Source organism: Myiozetetes cayanensis, unplaced genomic scaffold, assembly GCF_022539395.1.
Source record: "Myiozetetes cayanensis isolate MyiCay16 unplaced genomic scaffold, myiCay2020 scf18, whole genome shotgun sequence".
NCBI classification, from domain to species: domain Eukaryota; kingdom Metazoa; phylum Chordata; class Aves; order Passeriformes; family Tyrannidae; genus Myiozetetes; species Myiozetetes cayanensis.
The window spans coordinates 16876-36237 of NW_026087389.1; the positions used below are offsets into that span (position 1 = coordinate 16876).

The 19362-nt window shown below is 40.9% G+C and overlaps 1 long non-coding RNA gene across 1 annotated transcript in view; it reads right to left on the reverse strand.

Annotated features, from left to right (window-relative positions):
* LOC126638665 (uncharacterized) overlaps positions 1 to 15082 on the reverse strand; it is a 28879-nt gene extending 13797 nt beyond the window's left edge. The window contains exon 1 of the long non-coding RNA XR_007628656.1: positions 14951 to 15082. This is a non-coding gene — a long non-coding RNA (uncharacterized LOC126638665). The remainder of the gene's footprint in view (positions 1 to 14950) is intronic.
* Positions 15083 to 19362: the final 4280 nt, after the last annotated feature.

The window sequence follows — 19362 nt, forward strand, 5'->3', positions numbered from 1 at the left end:
CATTGAAATGGCACAGTGAAGCACAAGCTGTGGTGCTAGATATTATGGATTCAAAGCACTGACCTTTTTAATGATAATTTGCCATCAGCACTGCATGATGAGTAGCAGGGCTGTCAGGCCTATCTGATCACAAAATAGTTTTTAGTATCTATTATTTTTCAATACGATAGTGCAGCTGAGAAAATAGTTAACTCCATTTCACAGCTAGAGGAAATAGATAAAAACATCAGTTAAGATATCTCCAAGGTCAAAGTGCAGTCTCAAATCCTAGTTCCTGCTCAGTGATGATGCTCTGTGGAAACACACTGAGCTGGAGTGATGAGTGTCTACCACTTTCTTCTTCCCTTTTCTGGTTGGATTGTGACCTCAGGCCTAAGCAATAGCAGCAGTGCAAGCAACTGGTGTGGGTTTTTTTCACAACTCCTCAGACAGACCCCCTAGACACACAGCTGCAAGTAACGACATGAGTCCCAACCCTTACCAGGGAATGCTTCACACTGCAATGAGAACTGGGGAGTAGGCTCTGGGCAACTTGTCGCTGCCCAGGGGACTGTCAAGCACATTGCTGAAGAAGGCAGCGGTTGTCCAGGGACATGCTGCATGTGTTTGCTCTGTAAGTGCATATCTTAATGGACTTTAAAAATACACATTTTTTGCCCAAAGGAGTGCACCTTAAACAGCTTTTTTGGGCCAAAGTCACGCAGTTCCACACACTTAGAGTTTGTGGCCATTGAAAGGCAGACCAGCAGACTGAGGTGAGTAGCAGTGCCAGCCTTTTGCTATATGGCTGGTAAGGACGCTGGCAAAGACCAGCTTCCGCATTGGGCCTCTGGCACCATCATTACAGGGATGTGCTACCCACACAGGAAAATACTTAAACACTGTGGATCTTCACTCTTAATTCCACAAGGGTTTAATTCCAATTTCTCTCAGCCTGGTGCATGTGGTTCCAATATGCACTGAGAAACAGCATCAAGCTCCCCCAGCCACAGCAGGAGAGATGGACATGGCAGGGACAGGAGCAGGGATGAGAATGACATCACTGTGGTCCAAGTTTGCAAATAGAGAGACTGACAGTGAGCAAAGTTTTCTTCAGCCTGCTTAGATCCTGAGGCCTTTAGGGAAGTTAAAGGTCACAGATAAATGATTTCACAAGCCTTTCCCCATGCGCTAAATTAATTCAATGTTTCTAAGGGTGACCTTTATTGTTCATATAGAGTACTTTATATATTAAATACTGAAAGTTCTGGGGATACAGAAATTCTCAGAGAGAAGACGCTATATAAAAGAAAATTATAATATGTATAATGTATATAGTCAGTAAAGACAGAAAATGACACAGGTTCTGAGAACAATTACAACTTTTACCATTACAGCAATTACAAATGTTTTTGCTAGATCTGGAAGCTTTTTTTCTCTTTACCTTTCAGTAAAGCTGGCAAAGCATTTGACAGGGTATCTTGATAAAAAAGTGCTGTCTGGAGAATGTGAAAAATTAATATGGGTCAGAGAATTGCCATCATTAAAACAACATTTTATTGGTGTGGATGTCTAGCTATTCCCTATGCAGACTCATTTTCTAAGAGATGTTGCATGATTTTACTGAATTATATAAATCTGCAGGGCTGGGGGAGAGGAAGGGGAGAGAGAAATAAAGAAAACAGGAAGAGATCCTCATGGACTTCTAAGATCAGAAGAATCATTTTCATTTGCTAACAATATCTCCCTTCTCATGGGAGCCAGGCACTGCAATTGTGATGGGCCATAGAAAGGTATTTCTCTTATACCACTGTAAGATCTAACTTTGTTAAAGCACTGGCTGTGAAGTTAATAGGCCTGAATCCAGATATCACCGGTAAGGGAGTGAATAGATATGACTCCTGTGACAGCAGGAGTTCTGGTCCCCCTCTTGATCTGATGAGTGGTACCACCAGTCCCCAAACCCCAAGATTATATATGCTCAAATTCAGGTGGAAATGTCCAGCACCTCCCCCAGGGTGGGGAGTTTCAAAATGGGTGACTTAACTCTGTGAGTCATGGGATATTTTTGGAGTATCTGATGGTCTAGGTCGTTGTAGATGCCTATTACGCCAGTCCAGTATGGCTTATTAGCAGAGTTGACCCCTCAGGCTAGGTGTGAAGGTGCTTCCCCAAGAGGGGAGTTATCACAGTTGAGTCATCGGTGTGAAGACAAAGAAACACTTCAGTGCCTCCCAGGGTTTCTTTAACACCCAGCTTGTAGCCTGAGGTGTCAGGTGTGCCCTGGGCAGCTGTTACAAATGATCCATTATTAACAGTCCATCAAAAATGACAGAGAGGGCGTAGAATACACAGTTTTGGTTATAGCCACATAGTGATAAACTGGTCTAGCCCCCTGCAAATGGGACAGATGGGTAAGGGCAGAAGTGGCACCAAGTGCAACGTGACTGCACTTACCACCCTCAACTAGTGTTTGGCTGCCTGTTAAACCCAAGCCAGACACAAGTCCTGAAATGGCAGGTTTAAAGGGAATACATGTAAATTGCAGCCATTGTCCTGCATGTCATCCCATGCCCCAGTGTGACAAATACAGTAATACAATTTTATTTCCTCCTTCCCGCTCCTGCTCCAAAGAAATGGATCAAAACCACTATATCCACCTATCCACTGTGCTTTGCCAGCCTGAGTCGACATATTTCAAAAGGTTTTAATGCAGGTTCTGGTATTGCCTACCTACTCTTTCACAGCTGGAATAAAATTATGTAAACTTTTTGTTGTGTATGAATCTTTCAATGAATCAGCATCTAAAAGAATTTGTGGGGTATGCTATTAAAAAAAAATCAGCTGTAAGTCAAGACTGATGAAAACACTGTATTCGTGCCAGGGAAGGTAATTTAGGAATTCCCAACACATAACATTTTGTATAAATAAGTATATAAATGTAATGCAACAAAAGCATTCAGCAGCTGTTTGTTTCATTTAAATCAAAACAGTTGATTTTTAAATAGGTCTCTATCATCCTTCCACTCTGCTTACTCCACATTTTTCATCATCATGAACCTGAAAGTGGCTGTAAAACAAAATGTGATGGTGGCTTCCTTGCTTTCCCTTAGCAGAAGCAGGCAAAGAAAACAGCAGATACTGCTTGTGCACATGAAATTAGATTTCAAAAACTGTGCACTTGGCTGTACGGAGGAAGGCATTTGTTATGCAGCTTTTAAATTGACAGTGTTGCTTAGAAAAAAAAAAAAAGGGAATACAAAGCTGACACCCCATTTCTATAAACACTTTAAAGTGTTTAAAGCTAACAAATGCTGAATTGCAGTCTAAATCTAATAGATCAATTCCTGGCCACCTAGATTATGATGACAGAACTTCATCAGGTGTAATGAATATACCAGAGGAGTAAAAAATTATCTCATTATGTTAAAAATATTACCTATTTTTCTTTATTAAGGAAACATGCATTTCACTTTTCCTTCCAACAAAGTAAACACTTGAGGAGCTCCTGTAAGTTTCATACAGCATGGCCTGGGATTTCAGCAGTCATCTCCTCTGGATTACTGTGAGGTATCTGAGGAGGTGCAAGAGGTCTGACTGGTTGTTACTGTCAGAATGAAAGCAGTGTTTTCAAATGATGCAATATCTAATTAAGGAGGCTATCTCGGTTGCACTGAATAAGTTTCACTTTACTGTTGTGCTTCCAACCTCAACTTTGTGTTTTTTTCTTAGTAGGAAAAAAAACAGAGATTTTGTCATTGTTCACAGAATGAGGAGAGCAAAAGTGAGTCAGCAAGAGGCAGCTCTAGCACAGACAAAAGACTGAGCTTCCTGTCTCTTCTCCACTCTGTCTCCATTAATCCCTGCCTGCCCAGATCACACTCTACCGAAGTTCTGTCAGCAACACACTCTGTATGAAAAAAAAAAAGGGTCTGCAAGTTTTGCCTCGTTATAGGCAACCAAGCTAATTAACTGCATAAGATTCCAGATAAAAAAGAATAGCTTCTCAGTATTTTGAGAAGCTTTTTAGCTTCTCAGTTTTGCTGGGTTACCTTGTGTGAGAATAAAACCCCAAAACCCTCCCCAACACCCAAATACATTTTAAAATGAGAACTAATCACTGCAAGTGTTGCAGCAGCAGAGGAAAAAAGAAAGCAAACAGCCCATAACTTTTATGGGTTCCTTTGTCACATCCATGCCTAAAACAAATCATCCAAATAAAGGTTTTAATTTCACATTAACGCATACAGCAGTTTATTGAGTTTATGGCTGATGGTTAAGCTTTATGAATGCTTATTATTTCAGTGCTATAGGAAAGGAAGTGCCGAGCATAGATGTTGTTTGCAAAGAGTGATAATAGGATAGTAAATTACTGCAAGGTAAAGACAGACTCTCAACATCACAGACTTACTGCTCTTATTATGCAGCAAAAATATCTTAATACATTTAGCAATAATTTGTCAGGAATGCCTGGCTGGTGCTCCAGTGGGCAGAGATACAGCACGCTGTGCCTGAGGACTAAGGGATGGTTTTGTCATTGTTTGAGTCAGCCTGGTGGAGGTATTTCTCATATCTAACTCTTTGAGTTTTCATTTGTTGACAGCCCCAGCTGAAGTCTGATGAAAAAGAAGTTTTGGAGATGGCAGAGGCTGGAGGAGGGTTGAAGGAGTTGTATTCTCTCTTGAAGGGCAAGGCAGTCATTCTCCTCATCACCATAACGCAGAGAAATTGAAGAATGGGGAATAAGAAGAGGGTTTTAAAGAAATAGGATGCATGGCTCCAGTATGAACACAGGATCTGAGCTCCTTGAACTTAAGATTAGATCAAGAAGATAAAATTACTGTAGGTTCGTGCCTAAATTCTGCCTTTTTTTTTGCCACCTGTTCCCAGTGTGTTCTTGGTCTAGAGTATCAAAACTAGACAACCTATTTCTGAGATAGACCTGGATTTCACAGCTCACGTTCATCCTTATTAACACCATACTGCCTGCAAACTTTCCACCTTCTCCTTGCCAGCTACAGGAAAACATCACATCCACTTTTAAGACATCAAAACAAGTCAAAACACTGTTCATCCAGTTATAATTTTGTACATTCAGTATTGACCAGCTGGGACAAGCAGGGAGTCCAAGCATCCTCTCTGATATGAAGCATGACACTACTCACAATCACTTTCCTGCATATTAGCTATTTTCTACCAGGTGAGAGGAGGAGTGAGAATTCTCCTGGGAGCAGCTGTTATGGCACATACCATCTGGGCATGTTCCTCAGCATGCCTCTGGCAACTGCCACCACTCAACGCTCCTCATATAGCTCTCTGCCCTATAGGAATTTACCAATTTTTCTTCTTTTTTCCCAGAAGATTGTAAGCGAATCTGATGGAGTAGAAAGTGAAGAGACCAGGTCTTCATGTTCTGCTTGGAGCACAAAGTTTAACTTCAGCTCAACACCCTTTTGCAAAGATTTGCAAATACTACCAAACTACAACAGAGGCTGCGAGTGAAAAAGCTAATTGGACCTCCTTTTCAATTTCAAAGACAGAAATTCCCTAGAAGACAATTATATTTAGCAGGTAAGGGAAAAAATACATTAGGAGCAATCAACACAAAAAGGTCCTTTCCTTTTTATGCCAAGTTCATTACTTTCCTGTTCCTTCTTTAAAATTGCTTCTCTACATCTGAGACAAAATATGAAAATCAAATGAGTTTTCCTGTATCCCTCCTAGGCAGGAAATCGTGATGTGTTTAAAAACTGAATCTAGTGTACAGGAACCTTCCTCACATAACCACGGGGACATTATATATGTGGGTCTCAATCTTCCCCCCGTAAGTTATTTTGAAGCCCCTCTGCATGGAAACATGAAAAGACAAATCCAGTCCTGTGCATGTGCTGCTCAGACCATCTCTCCTCACAGAGACATTTCCCTCCCAAGAGCAGAAAGATGTGGGGCCACTGTAGAGTCACATGAAGCAGAAGGTAGTGGTAGTGAGGTGTTGCTGGATTTGGTTTCCAGAACTCACAGTATTACTGTAAAGAGGTACAAATGTTAGATGTTTGCTCCTGAAAGCTGCTTTCTTTCCTAGCAGGGTCTACCCCTCTGAGACTGACAGGCATCTCATGTAGTTGCTTTTATTTAGTGCCTTCCTGTCGGCAGAGGTTTTCCTCCTTTGACTGACCTACTCATATCAGGGAGCCAGAGAAGGAAGGTGTGTGAAGGCTTTTTGCTTAGATCTCTTCAAAACAGGTGGTAAGGCAGAAGTAGCAAGTGAAATATCTACAATGGTGTTGGAAATGCTTTTGTTCCCATTTTATGACATAGCTTCTATGACGGAAAAAAATCAGGTGGAGAGGGTGAAAATGCTATTTCCAAGTGAAAATGCATCCATATCTCATGCCTACCATGTTCTCTCATTTTACGACATTGAACCCACATTTTAATTCAAGCCTATCAATAATGCTGGTAAAGAAGGAGGAAAGCAGCAACTATAAGGTGAAAATAACACTGTGCATATGCTTGTCACAAGTGCATGCTGTGCTGAACCTGAAAGTATTGACTGGAGGCTTGTTTATCCAAAGATGGCACAGTCCTTTACTTGTTTTATCCATATGATTACACTTTGGTCACTAATCCCAGTTTCAGAATTCAGTCAGCACATTAGACAACCAGCTACTGGGGACCTGTCCTGACATTTTCTGACTGAGTAACAAAGTTAGATGAGGATCCATGCAGGAGAGTAAGGTAGGGCTCAAACGAGGACCAGGAAAAAGTTAAGCAAAGCAAATTTTCTAGATCTACAGTCAGCTAGAAGCCAAGCAGACACCAGGAAATACTGAGTAGTCACTGTTGCCTGTTTTAACTGATGCAGTATTCCTCATGCTCAGGAGAGAGACTCATAGTAGGCATTGCAAACTCAATGTTGACACATCCTTCATTTTCTGAAGAAGCTTGTTTTCTGGGAAAGGCATAACTAATAATTTCCACCTTTTTGTTGTCTTCCTTCTCAAAACATTTCAGACAAACTGGCCTTTTCCAATAGGAGTCCCTTTTAACTGAAGTGTCCTGAGTGGCTGCTCTTTATTAATAGAGACGTAAGATATCAGGCCATAGTAACAACAAAGTCTCAGCCCAAAGTCTATTAAAATCTTGAATGGAGCTTGATGTCCATCTCAGGCAGCAATGTGCAGGAACAGTAGCATTACCTCTCTCCTTAAATAATTCAGCTCTGGAATGGAGGTAGCCAGGGAGAGAGGGATTTCTTAGAATTTCTTATCACCATCTTGTCACACAAGCAACTAAATAAGGGTCTTACCATTCCCTTTGAAGGGATAAGATAATTCATGTCAGTAGTTATTTTCTGTGCATCTTGTAAATATATTAAGGGGAGCCTAAATCTTCTCTTTAGTTGATACCTCTACTAAGGAGAATTGCTCCAGAAAGGTTTTAAAATGTCTCAATTTCTACAGTTTAATTTATTTTTCCTCATTTTGCCTGAGAAGTTTTAAAGCCAAAGGCCTGCTTTTAGTTCTCCCACTGGGAAAGTAATATAGCATTGGTGGACTCCCTCCCAGTCACAGCTATCAACCCAGATTGAATGTCTCATACTGGGTACTCAGAGCTATCTCTTAATCGATAGTGTTATTGGGTTTAATATTTTTAAAAAATGTTGAGCAATTTGCCATCTGCCTAAAGACACTGCTCTAATGTATGTTTTTTTCATTATTAATTGGTATATAATACCCTGAGGCAGATTTCACATTTGTGCAAAACAGAGTATAACAAAGGAGGGAATCAAATGCAGTCCTTTTGGCTCTTTGTTTTCCTACCAAACCTTGATAATTTCCATCACATGTTTCATTATTTACCTTATAAATTCGTAATTTCCACTGTAATCTTGCTGGGTCTTGGCAAGGGTACAGAAAAGGCCTGTACTCAAGCTGAGCAGTAAATAACTGAACTAGCAATCTTGACAACTGATGTCAAAATTTCCATGGTCATTTCATAGTCCTTTGTATTGAACCAAGGCATAGATCTCCATTCTTTTATTAGCTCTCCTGAGAGAGATAGAATTGTTAATATTCATCTTCCTCTGATATGATTTTGTTTCAGACACTCCATGGGAACCAGTTAGATTAGAATAATAAAATCATAGTAAATTGCTTGAGGCTAAAATTGTATATAAGCTCCTTCTAATATATACATTCAGTTTCTGGACAGCAACAAGAACATGATAACTGAATTAGACTTTTTTAACAAGATTTTGATGATTGATGAAGCAAATACAACCTATAAAACAAAAAGTTCCCTCCCACTCTCCTTGTCATGTCTGAGCTGTCAACAGAGAAATCTGGTCCACTTCCTTCATGAATTAGTCCCTCTATTTATGTATTGCCTTTCTCAGTGTTCCCATTTGCTTCAAAACTGGACAACAGAGTTTATTTTGTTCCAGCATTATTAAAATTACTATTACCATGGCAAATGCTTCCAAGGGAGATAGTATTAATAACAGTCTCTTCCATCAGATCTTGTCAGTTCCTGGGGTGATTAATATTCCTGTCTGCAAGAAGTATTATATCATTTAGAGAGAGCATGTTGCTTGACTTGTAGGCTATTCCTTATGGTCTGTGATGAGTGTATTGTGATCTGCCGTTATTGCATTACTGTTTACACAGCCTGAGATACCTCATAAAGCAGTTAGGAATGAGATAAAATTCAGACAGATTCAGATCTGAGAAATGAGAAAAATTCACAGGAAGATCTTCAGCTGCTTGGTCATCTTTATCTTTTACAACACACCCCCACTGACTGTTGATGTCATCCCTTCTCTATCTGGGATGCAGATGGCAGCTGCATTTTTGTATGTATGGCCAATGAACACCTTTGCAAGGATGATCACAGGCAATCTGCTGGCTCCAAAGCACCATGAACTCCTGACAATTTTCTTCTACATAAATACCATACTGTATCTGTGGGGAGCTGCTACTCTGAGAGAAGTCACTTCAACTCCTTGGCAAGAGCTGTCTAGGAAGAATCAAGATCAATGTTTATCTTCGTGGAAATAACCATAATCTGGATTTCCCTGGGAAGCCTCTTGATCCACTCTCACTTGTATAAGATAGACTTAAGTGGAGCAGTCTTTATTTTGAACACAAGCTGTTCACAGAGTCTATTCCTGAACACTTAATGAAAGATGCACTTTAATTTGTGCAGATTATATACAGCACATGGGTTCAACAGCAAGTTGCCAAGGCAAACCCAAGGGCAAATCTTGCTTCCAAAGAGCCTGGTCTGTGCCATAAAGGATGGCCAAAGGTATTTGATTTTCAGTCTGGTCTAAAACAAATATTCAGGAAGATTTGTCTTCCCAACATCAAAGCCAGCTTTATGGCTTTGATGCATAAATTGCAGATTATTTAGATCACCTTGTTTCTTAAGTGTTTTCCCCCAAAGATCTTTGTGGAAGCAGTCAAACTTTCCTGACACTATGGGGTCAAAGCTGCACAGGAAAGGAGTCAGGGAATCAGGAGGGTTGGCTGGATTTCCATTCAGTGACAGGTTGGATACAGATGTTGAACACCTTAGGTATGCAAAAGCAAGCTCATTGATTCCCAGCAGAAGAAACAAGACAGTGGCAGCAGAAATAATATCTTTAAGACTACAGGACTCACTAACTCCTTGGAGTTAGGAGTGTATACTCTTTGATATATACCCCTATAGACAAGTGCAGGAATGTCAGCCAGACCCTTTCCCCTCTAACCCTGCAACACTGTGCAAACACAAGTTGGAATACTGGATACAGCATGTACAACATTTATGGACAGCAGTGCTGAAATGAACTGCAGTGATTGTGTGTTCTCAACTGCAAGGAGTGAGTGACAAAGCTGGCCAATTGCTGGCCAATATTCCAACCTTATAGTTATCTTCAGTGCTAGACTTGGGGTCCTTACCTGGCTAAACTCTGTGCTTTTCGACTTGCCTCATCATCTACTCCAGATAAAACAAGGGGACACTGAAAGGTTCCTATTTAATCCCCACACCAGGTTTTTCTTTCGCAGAGGTACACACACATTTGGGTATCAGTTAGTGTCACCCTGCACGAGGTGCTCCTTTAGAAGCTAAATCAGCTAAACTAACTTAGCTTTGAAATCTAACCTGAGTCATATGTAAACTGCTACGCTACAGTAGGAGAACTCTCCTTAACAGGGTTGAAATGAGCAAAATCCAGGCATTGAAACTGGATTAAAGACTTCCTCCATGCCTTTCCTGGTCTTAAGGTAAGAAGGAGCTCTCAAGTTCTCTACAGCCACTGTGCCTAAGCTCGCCTTTCTAGCAATGAAGGCTGGCTATACTCCTTATTCAGTCTCAATTAGCTGTACCTGGAATGTAGAGATCTTTGCATCATGCCCTATTTCCTGATCTGAGGCTAAAGCCAAGCCTTCAGTCTCAATATCTACAAATACGGAAGCACCATACTATTTTTTAATATACTGCAAGTAGCCAAAAGAAAGAAAGAAAAAAGTAAAATCACAGTGGTATTGACTTAACAAATCTTCACAAGCCATTAACTTACTATATATAACCAATGTGGTTTCAATGGTTCCTACAAGCCTGTCATGACTATAAAGTCATGCACCTTTGTTTATACAGGAATCTGTATCTCTGACAGCATAGTCCACAGTGGTGCATCACTTGTCATGCCAGAGGCATGAAAGATACATAAAATAAATCTCCATGAAGATCACCACAAGAAAACGATGCTTGTTCATGTACACAGGAACATGTCACTCTGTGGAAGCAGCAATATCTCAATGTGCTATTATGTCAAGATGACTTTTAAGTTTCCATTCAGAATTTAAACCCACTAGTTATCCCCTAGTAGCACTACCACCTCCAGGCTGTGCAGAAAGGTGTTCCCTTTTATCCTTGAAGACAAGTGCTCCCCTTTTACAGTGGAGGCACACACCCTTTCTGAGGCAAAGAGTTTAATGAACTAGTGAGTATAGAAGGTACTTACAGAATTTAATTCACAAGTCCTTGTATATCAATGATACTTAGGATGAGTATGACATAAAGATTTTGCTTTTACTACAAAAGGATATTAAAAGTTTTACCTCTGCCATAGGCTTTATAGCATCCCCAGGGCTTGCACTAAAGCCTCCCTCCACTGTAAGACATTCAAAGCTGCCAGCAGCAAATGTCACACATTTAACAGTGCTCACATTAGTGCTGTATGATTCCACTCAGAAATATTAGAGAAAGGGCCTCTAAATTTCTAGCCTGGCTACCTACGCAGCACAGGAAGAGCAACAGAGCACCACTGACTTCAGCAGAACTGCTGATACTTATAATGAGAGACATTTCTCTAACTAACTGTACATAAATTACCTGTTTAAAATGGATGAGCTCTAATCATGAACTTTATCCCTAACCTATCAGCTAGCTTATATTTAAACACTATACATCTGCTGGTAGGGTACCTGCACGTCAGTTCATGACACTGAGTCCATGTTATCTCTTCTCCCTAAGGCATATTAATGCTTTTTGGTTGGCGTCCAGCAGAAAGGCAGATGGTTTGCTTCGTACCACTACCCCTGTAATGCCATAAATCTGTGATTACTAAAATAATTTCATAGTAACTTGTCTCATCCATGTTGGGTGAATCCAATCTCCTTCACAGAATATCCATACATAGAGAACAAATGTAGTAGAAGGTAGGTCAGAAACATGCTGCCTTTGTCATTTTAGAAGGCTTCACATTATTCCCTGTAAACATCCATGAAATAACATCCTTTATTTTACAAGAATATTTTACCAGCAGAGAACTGCTAAAAGCACATGTCATACATCTAATTAAAGGGATGGCCCTCAATAGAAGTTCCCTGGTTATTCTTAGTGCTGGGTTACCATTTGTTAACAGTGCTCTCTTTCAGCCTCTTGAAGACCTTGTTATCCTCTGCTGAGTGATAAATATTTGGAGAAAAAGCAGAGAATATAAGCGTGTTCTCATTTGTTCTCAAACAGCAGTAGCCATCAATTCATCAACCGCTCATTTGCATCCTCTCAGACAGTATTCAACACAAGTGTCTTAGTAGGAGGAGAAAACTAAACGATTTCATAAAAGAGTAAGTCTAAACAAAGTGCGCATTAACAACCATAAGATGGTGCTGGCTATTTGTAAACTAAAATGACAGAATTGCATGAAAATCTGCATAATTAAAAAGTCTCCTACACTCAAAAGTTTCCATAGACACTCCTCTGCTAAGCTGCTCACCAGAAAGCAGGAAACCCTTAGCGTGTACTAAGCAATACTTGGGTGCCCTGATTATCATTTGTGCCCTGATTATCAGCCCTGGCAGGTGTTACAGGAAGCAGTGTCTGAGCTACTTTTCCTATCACTGATGCTTTCAGGAATAAAGTGTGCTGATGACAGTATTTCCAATGTAAATGAAAGCACAATGAATCCAAGAACTGCACATCTCATATATGTCCCTTGCTTCAAACACATAGATCTGCTCTAAGGACCTACAGGACACCCAAATACTTTGGGCAAAGTCTAACAAACAGCTAACCTTTCCAGGAGTTCTTTTGCATTTGCAGCTGCTTTATTGAAAAGGTCAAAAGTCAAGTCAGGACACTCTAGATCTAATCTCTTTCTGTTCCCAATCTCCTTCAATTCCCACTTTAGATGTTTTCAGAATTACCATAAAAAGTCTGTACCTGGCCTCCCTGTTTCTGGTATTCTAGTGAAGGGAAATGCACTAGAGTCCCAGTCCTTCATACCCACATAAATATTGCTGTTTACATGTGTTTTATCCACACTACTCACATGCTGTTCATTCCCAAAATATCTGAGTGCTTCACAGAAATCATAAAAAAACTTGACAAATTCTTTAGTCACATACTTTTTTCTCTCTTTTTTTTTTTCTTCTGCATCTGGGAACAAGTGCAGGGAGAGCTGTGCAACAACTCTTGCTTGAAAATAAGGGAAGGCAGTGAAAAATTAGGCTGGAGATGATGACGATAATTGTACCATCTTCTTTATTATTTTTTTAATAAAGCATCATGCCTGGTATATTGTACTGAACCACTGGATTTCTCATTAAAATGCTGTTAATCTTGTAATTGTAATGATATTCTTCTCTTACTGACATTCAGAGGCCAGTAAGTGCAAATAGTACAGCAGCTGCTTGGTCCAGGGCTTGATTTACTTAGCTCCACAGAGCTAGCCTGTGAGAGTGGGAGTGAAGCAAAATCATATTCAGGTCTACTTTGAATAAATTGCTCCAGTCATGGAAGATGAAAATGCCAGAGAATTCTTCACTGTAAAATGGAATATATGGGCTTTGCTGGTGTGTGGAAAACAGTGCTGACTGCTGGAAAAGCAGTTCTTTTGATCAGAGTGGCAACAGCTTATATCAGTTCTCACTTTGCAAGGCGTTGATAACTGCAAATGCAAATTTCCAGACAGTCATCAGCTAAATTTAGCAATACCCAAATTGTGGCTATTAAGGAAGGCAGCTTTATGACATTCTAGTTGCTTTGCCACACATTTTTACAGGTTTCTAAATGATCCTTAGAAGACAATGGGGTTCAGCAAACTCAGCTTTGAGATGCAGTAACTTCTTCTAATGACCAACTGCACACATGTATCCCACTATCAAATTTCAGGACAAAAATATGACAGTTCGTTAACCTTAAGGATGTTACATGATACTTTGGTGGCAACACCACAGTAGGGAAAGTCATTTTACTTTTATGGGAAGTAGTTATAGAAGCAAAAAATTAATTTTCACAAGGCCTTTTTCTTCCCTCTTTGGCGGAAGAATTCAAACCTTGACTTCCATCTCTTCCTCCAATCCTTCTGGTCGTCTCAGGAAGGATAATTTAGGTGACAATTCAGAGTTGGAACTCAATCTGAAACTATTAGAAGTGTGCTTGCATCTTATCAAGGTTGTTCTGAAAGGTCTCAGAGGAGCTGGAAACATATGACAGTCTCACTTCATCCTAGGCTTGGCTAAATGATCTCATTATGGAAAACAAACCCTGTTCCAGCCAGCTGTTATCACTTCATCCCCATCCCCCATGCTTATCTCCTTTGAAGTGTAGCAGAATGTAGAGATTTCCAGAAACAAAAGTGAGCTAGCTAAAGAGTGTGAAGAACCACCTTCCTCCTATACATAACCCTAACCACAAGTCTGACAGCTGCTCTAAAGCAAGCCACAGAGTCAGCAAAGAATTACTTGTAATGGAGCAGTCAGGAAGGTGCTGAGAGACCCAAATGCTGTTGCCGAGAAAACCACATTTCAGTTCTTTACATCTGGATCTCACAACTGATCGGGCCACCTCGTGTGGCCAGACACCGCCAACATACTAAGAAGTTCACTGCTATCTTTCAAAGGTCACACTGCATGCAGCATGGCAGAATCAAAAGAGAAAATACAACTGGAGAGCAAAGCTATAGCAAATGGGAAGGAGTAATTACACACTATATTTAGTTCATCTTTTCAAGGTGCTAAGTTTTGGAGCTCAGCTGTAAAAATGCTTATCTCATTTGTGCTTATTTTAAAATAATTGCGTTCCACAAAAATATGAGTCACACTCATACATAGTATGCAAAAAAATAAAAAAAAAATTAAAACACAGAAATGTTTGTTCCAGGAAAACAATTTGTCTAAGCTTAGCAAGATATTAACAACTCAGAAATTAAGAAACTTCAGGTGGAAGTGTGGAAAAGGAATAGCTTTTTGTTAAAAATCTGAATAAACCACAAATGGTGCAATAAAAAATTTTCAGAAGAAACAAAAGCAAAGTCCCAATTTCCCAGATGGCGGGGGGGGGGGGGAGGGGAATGAAGGTAAAATGTCCCGGCAGCTCAAGAGCTGCTCGCAGCCACGTGTGCTCGCAGCAGTGATGGCTTTGCAGCCAGCATATGAAAGAGTCTTTTTTCCCAAAGGCACTCTCGAAAGCAGAATACCTCGCTCTGAGATGGGTTGGTCTCTCTCCCTCAGTCGTCCTCCGCGAGGTGTCCCGTGGGGAAAAACTTCCCCCCCGGAAAAAAAAAAAAAAAAAAGGCGGCCGAAAACGGGCACCCGCCCGGTCGGCCGACAAAAACCAAAACCCCTTCGAACAAAAGACTCCCCAGCCGTGCCCCACCCCCAGCAACCGCGTTTCCAGGGAACCTCCACCCTTCCCCCGCGCTGCGCAACGCGAACGCCTTCGCACCGTCCCCCCACTTACACACCTCCCCCCATCCCGGGAGAAACAGAGGGGGGGGGGGGGAATGGGACCCTAGCAAAAAACTTTTAAACGTCTCTTTTCAAACCTATGACACAATTATTTTTATTTTAACTTTCATTTTCTTTAGGACAGCATATGTCTTTTCTTTAAAATAAGTATCAGTGTGTGTATATTTGTATAAACATATGTATGTCTGTATATATTCACGCAATAATCAGTGTATATGTGTAAAACATATACAATACATATGAGCTGGGGGAGGTTTAGGTTGGCTAACAGGAAAAAGTTTTTCACCCAGAGCATGTTTGGGCACTGGAACAGGCTCCCTGGGGAACTGGTCACAGCACAAAGCCTGGCTGACTTCAAGGACCCTTTGGCCAACATGACCAACATGGTGGGATTGTTGGGGTGTCTGTGCAGGGCTGGGAGCTGGACTCGATGATCCTGATGGGTCCCTCCCAACTAAGCATAGTCTATGATTCTATATGTAAATATCTCAACACAATAAGGATATTATAGTTTATATGCCTAACAGTTCAGTTGAACCTGATGAAAAGCTCATAATCATCAAAACTAGGATTTTTTTTTTTTTCCCTCACTTTGTAGTAAACTAACTAGTAACAACTAGGGTTGTGAGGTTGCCTGGTGGCCAGGACATACCATACGGTAAGATACATTATCTATCAGCTACCATGATCAGTCACTTAAGCTGACTTGACCCATCAGGAGTTTAACTGAGGTAAGTTACATAATACTCAAAATAATGTAATTATGGGAGCACAGTCCTAGGAGATGGTTGGAAGACAAACAAAGGACCAAATTCTCTTTGGGTAATCCAGGTGAAGCCATTGGAAACCTATTAGGACACATCTGTGTACTTGCTCAGTGGCAGACATTCATTCCTCTGGAGGGCACCAGTTTATTCTCCTGATCTTCTCAGGAGTTTACAGAAGGATTTCTGTGAAGCTCAGGGCAGATGATACCCAATTTACCTATTAAACCCCAATCCATAGTCCTTATGCACAGGTACCAGTTTCATTGGTGTAGAAGCAAACCTTACGGGACTACACAGGACCTGCTACAGATGGAACAGTTTCCTCTCTGTCCCTCGATTTTCCTGCAAAGGGCAACTTTAGTAGCTAGGCTGCTAAAAAGAAAAGGTTGTGTATTTCTCTCCAGAAAGTGTCTTTTTATCATTCTGCCTTTTAGGCACAGACTCCACCCTAGAATCTACCACATTGTCCTTTTACAAATGTTCTGCTCAGAGGGTATGTAAAATTGAACAAATAGCAACAGAAGTAAAACAAACAAACATAAATTCAAAATCAAACCAAATGGGGAACCGAGGGGGGGGGAAGTGGAGGTGGGGGACAGGACACTGGGTATTTATCTGTTTATTGCAGTCTGTTTCACTTTTGTTTAAGATGTCAGCTCTTTGGACAGGAAAAAATATTTTTCCTTGGCATGCTTAACAAATAATAACAGCAGATTGACCCCAAGAGGTCTTCAGGACACCCTGTATCTGTACACAAGTTCATACTTCATTCCCCCATAGATCCTACTTGTAGGTTTAAAGATAACATAAGTAAACTGTTGTCTTGCTAATGAAATCCACATGTGAACCCCTGCTATACAGATTACATTTCAATTGGTTATTTTATCACTTTTTGGATTATATCTGCCAAGAAGGTTTCATGCTAGATTAGTATATATTAAGCAGATTAGGGTCTAGGCATGTGTGGTCAGTGCATGTGATACAAGGATGTGGATGGATAAACATGCACATATTTTTACTTTGAATTCAGTTCTTTGCAAGTCACCTTCCTAAATTCTCCTTGCTGTCCATCAAATAAAATTATTACTTGATTAATCTGTATCTAGTCTACAAGGAAAATAGGGGTTGCTGAAAAAAAATCAGGAGCTTACTCTTGGAATAAAAAAAGATGGAATGCGCTAATTGTCAAGAAACTCATCTGGGCAGGGGAGTTTTACAGGTATATCATATAAATTGGGTGACTCGCAAGTAGGAGAAAACCTTGCAGTGAAAAAGTATTCAGAGAATGGAGGTAGAAATAGGAGTGCTGAATCAGTGATAATGCATGAATTTGAAGGGGATAAAAGATAAGCAAGAAAGGTGATTACCAGCTTGGTTTCATGCAGGCCCCAATAGGAGAATGTGACTATTACTAAATCTGAAAATTAAGAGGCTAGAGTAACCAGCAGAGAAGATACTAAGGTTTGGTTAACTATTCTGTCTGAAAAGACAAGACAATTTAAAAAAATCCTAGACATAAAAATTATTCTGCTAAACCAAGTCACAATTCCCTTGTAGCATTCATATATAGCCTAAATCTTGTTTACAGTTGTAATTTCTATTTGATGGAATTATTGTGAAAGAGATTAGCAAATCCTTTCAGTTCAGAGACATTTAAATTTAGCAGCAGGAACAAGAAGTTTGTTGAGTGTGGAATTCACCCCTGCTGCTCCGAAACAATCAGAAACAGGAAAAAGTAATCAAAAGGGAGTTTTAATGAGTTTTAGAGCTATTGTTTACTGGGGAGGGTTGAAAGCCTGAAGCCCAAGCCTGGAGGACCTCTGTGACCCTACACTGCCTCTTGGTGGCAAAATATTTGCTTAAAATTACGTCAAAACAACACAATGTGTGTGTCTGAAGGCCAAGGGGTTGGGTGGTGGGGGTACTGAGAAAAATAGTGGAAATTCCCTGAGTCTATGAACATAGTGAAGGCTTTCCTTGAAAAACAAGGCAGTAAATAGCAGCTGTATTTGAACATTCACGCTAACACAGGCAGTGTCTCCTTCGGCTGTACAAAAGAGGAGGCTCGACCTGCCGGGCAGCTCCAGAAGCAGCTGCAGCCCTTTGCTCCACAGCTGCCAAGTGCGGGCAGACTGAGGGCACAAGGCTGATGGGGGCGAGTGCCCACGGGGAGGGCTTCAGTGCCCACGGGGAGTGGCTGCCAGGATGTGTGCACGGCCCAGGGTCCTCAGTGGCCAGAGGCCCAGGGTAAAGCGATACTGCCAGCCTCTCATGAGGCTGCCAAAGTGAACGCTTCACAGGAAGATGAGGAGGCTCTTCTGGAGAGGGACTAAAAACAGGAAGCTAATTTTTCCAAGGAAAAAATTATACAGAAGTGCTGGGTTTTTGCGGAAAGAGACTTTTGTTGCTTTCCCAGAACTCTCCCCTCGAGGCAAAAAAGCACAATATTTAAGTCAGTGGTCAAAGGGAACAGTTATGTTACTGAGGTTCTCATCAGCAGTTATTTAATCAGTATGTGTCTGAAAGTGGCCTGCTGCACATGCTTGGTCAGGGAAAGATAGTGAGTGTTCCTCTCTGCCTGTTGACTTCTTGGGTGGAAAAGTCGCTGCCAAAATGTTCATGTCTTACACTTAAAGCAAGTCATGCACCAGGGAATGGATATGGACCCCGCCAGCTCACCCACAAGCATACAAGTAGGAGGAAGTCAACAGGAATGAAAATAAGCAAAAAGATGGAATGTTTCTTGTGGAAAATGGGCACATTAAAATGAACAGGAGACCTTCCCCTGGAGAAATAACAATGAGCTCTGTGAACCACTAAGACAACAGTCAATGGTGGAAAGCGTGCAACATGTAGGCCTGAGTTACATAAAACAACAGATGACCTGCTCAGCCACACACTGCATGACACAAATAATTTGTCTACCCATCCGTCAAAGTAATATTCCCAACACAACAGACCAAGCAGGGTACCTGCCAGACCCTTGCGAAAAGCACAGTATGTGTGATGGTCATGAGCTAGCTGGCCTATCTAGGCGTTCATCTCCTGTCTTTTATGAACTGCGCTCATTCCATTAGTGGCCCCATGCACACTTATGCAACATCCCAAGAGATTCCCCTGGCAGCTGGAAGGAAGACATTTAGGAATGTGGACCTAGATAGGAAGCAACTTACAGTACCTTCCAGGCTAACAGTCCCCACACAAATTTAGGTTCTTACAATACCCACCTACAAAGAAAGCTTTGCCTTTGCATACAACACACTGGCCAGCATGATTTCACTAACAACCCTTACATTTTGTCATTAGTGGCTCAAGTAATCATCTGAAGAAGACAGATGACAGTTGTCCTACAGGAAACAGGGAATGATATTTGA